Consider the following 2,915-nt stretch of genomic DNA (forward strand, 5'->3'; position numbering starts at 1 on the left):
ACGCAGAAAAATGTTTTGTAGAATCAGCCTGTACGAGGTTTGTTTCAACAAAAAATTGTTGAATATAATCAACGCCGATTTTGCGTTAAAATTTTGCAATCAATTGACGGGAATAAAACTGTTTTTATTTATAAGAATTTGTAAACCTTGTTTTCATTTCTTTTTATTTTGCCCGACATTTGGTTTTTTTATCCCTTTCCCGTCTTACTCAAATAAACTTTTCATTGGATTATTTATTCAAATCTGTTTGAATCAACTTAAAAAATATTTAGTAATTAATTTCAGAAAAAAAATCAAAAAAGTTCAAATTTTGGATTGAACTTTAGAAAAATCTATAAATTTGAATAAATTTATTCAAATTAAAAACATTTCAATTGAAAACAAATAATAAAATTCTTAAAATTCTTAAAATTCTTAAAATTCTTAAAATTCTTAAAATTCTTAAAATTCTTAAAATTCTTAAAATTCTTAAAATTCTTAAAATTCTTAAAATTCTTAAAATTCTTAAAATTCTTAAAATTCTTAAAATTCTTAAAATTCTTAAAATTCTTAAAATTCTTAAAATTCTTAAAATTCTTAAAATTCTTAAAATTCTTAAAATTCTTAAAATTCTTAAAATTCTTAAAATTCTTAAAATTCTTAAAATTCTTAAAATTCTTAAAATTCTTAAAATTCTTAAAATTCTTAAAATTCTTAAAATTCTTAATATTCTTAAAATTCTTAAAATTCTTAAAATTCTTAAAATTCTTAAAATTCTTAAAATTCTTAAAATTCTTAAAATTCTTAAAATTCTTAAAATTCTTAAAATTCTTAAAATTCTTAAAATTCTTAAAATTCTTAAAATTCTTAAAATTCTTAAAATTCTTAAAATTCTTAAAATTCTTAAAATTCTTAAAATTCTTAAAATTCTTAAAATTCTTAAAATTCTTAAAATTCTTAAAATTCTTAAAATTCTTAAAATTCTTAAAATTCTTAAAATTCTAAAAATTCTTAAAATTCTTAAAATTCTTAAAATTCTTAAAATTCTTAAAATTCTTAAAATTCTTAAAATTCTTAAAATTCTTAAAACTCTTAAAATTCTTAAAATTCTTAAAATTCTTAAAATTCTTAAAATTCTTAAAATTCTTAAAATTCTTAAAATTCTTAAAATTCTTAAAATTCTTAAAATTCTTAAAATTCTTAAAATTCTTAAAATTCTTAAAATTCTTAAAACTCTTAAAATTCTTAAAATTCTTAAAATTCTTAAAATTCTTAAAATTCTTAAAATTCTTAAAATTCTTAAAATTCTTAAAATTCTTAAAATTCTTAAAATTCTTAAAATTCTTAAAATTCTTAAAATTCTTAAAATTCTTAAAATTCTTAAAATTCTTAAAATTCTTAAAATTCTTAAAATTCTTAAAATTCTTAAAATTCTTAAAATTCTTAAAATTCTTAAAATTCTTAAAATTCTTAAAATTCTTAAAATTCTTAAAATTCTTAAAATTCTTAAAATTCTTAAAATTCTTAAAATTCTTAAAATTCTTAAAATTCTTAAAAATTCTTAAAATTCTTAAAATTCTTAAAATTCTTAAAATTCTTAAAATTCTTAAAATTCTTAAAATTCTTAAAATTCTTAAAATTCTTAAAATTCTTAAAATTCTTAAAATTCTTAAAATTCTTAAAATTCTTGATCATGCAAAATATATGACGCCAAAATGATCACAAGTCAAAATTAAGATGAATGAAAATACATATATTTTGTTTTACCGAAATCGAAACATGTCAAAACTAGAATAAATTTGTTTCATACTCGCAGAAAAATGTTTTGTAGAATCAGCCTGTACGAGGCTTGTTTCAACAAAAAAATTGTTGAATATAATCAACGCCGATTTTGCGTTAAAATTTTGCAATCAATTGACGTGAATAAAACTGTTATTATTTATAAGAATTTGTAAACCTTGTTTTCATTTTTTTAATTTTGCCCGACATTTGGTTTTTTATCCCTTTCCCGTCTTACTCAAATAAACTTTTCATTGGATTATTTATTCAAATCTGTTTGAATCAACTTAAAAAATATTTAGTAATTAATTTCAGAAAAAAAAAATCAAAAAAGTTCAAATTATGGATTGAACTTTAGAAAAATCTATAAATTTGAATAAATTTAATCAAATTAAAAACATTTCAATTGAAAACAAATAAAAAAATTCTTAAAATTCTAAAAATTCTAAAAATTCTAAAAATTCTTAAAATTCTTAAAATTCTTAAAATTCTTAAAATTCTTAAAATTCTTAAAATTCTTAAAATTCTTAAAATTCTTAAAATTCTTAAAATTCTTAAAATTCTTAAAATTCTTAAAATTCTTAAAATTCTTAAAATTCTTAAAATTCTTAAAATTCTTAAAATTCTTAAAATTCTTAAAATTCTTAAAATTCTTAAAATTCTTAAAATTCTTAAAATTCTTAAAATTCTTAAAATTCTTAAAATTCTTAAAATTCTTAAAATTCTTAAAATTCTTAAAATTCTTAAAATTCTTAAAACTCTTAAAGGTCTTAAAATTCTTAAAATTCTTAAAATTCTTTTTTTTTTGGAATTCTTTTTTTTGAAATGTTATTCTTTTGTATTTTGTAAAAGTTTTACCGTCTTTAAAACTTTTATTATTGTGTGAAAACAATCCTTAAAGCTGAACAAACTATCATAGCCAAGTTGAATATTCACCATAACCTATAAAGCGAGCACTCAGCGCTTGATATAAAATAATGACCCCGTTCATTGCGGCCCTCAAATATTGATCAAAACGACGCGCAAAACTTTGCTCATTTCCGCGCCAACAACAAACAAGGAAGCGTCAACTTTTCCCATTCTGCACCGCACCGGAAGTGGTCGAAGAAAAAAAAAGAAGCTCGCTTTAACCCGGAACAAAACTTTACGCCACGAGT

Source organism: Culex pipiens, chromosome 1 (assembly GCF_016801865.2).
Source record: "Culex pipiens pallens isolate TS chromosome 1, TS_CPP_V2, whole genome shotgun sequence".
Lineage (NCBI taxonomy): Eukaryota > Metazoa > Arthropoda > Insecta > Diptera > Culicidae > Culex > Culex pipiens.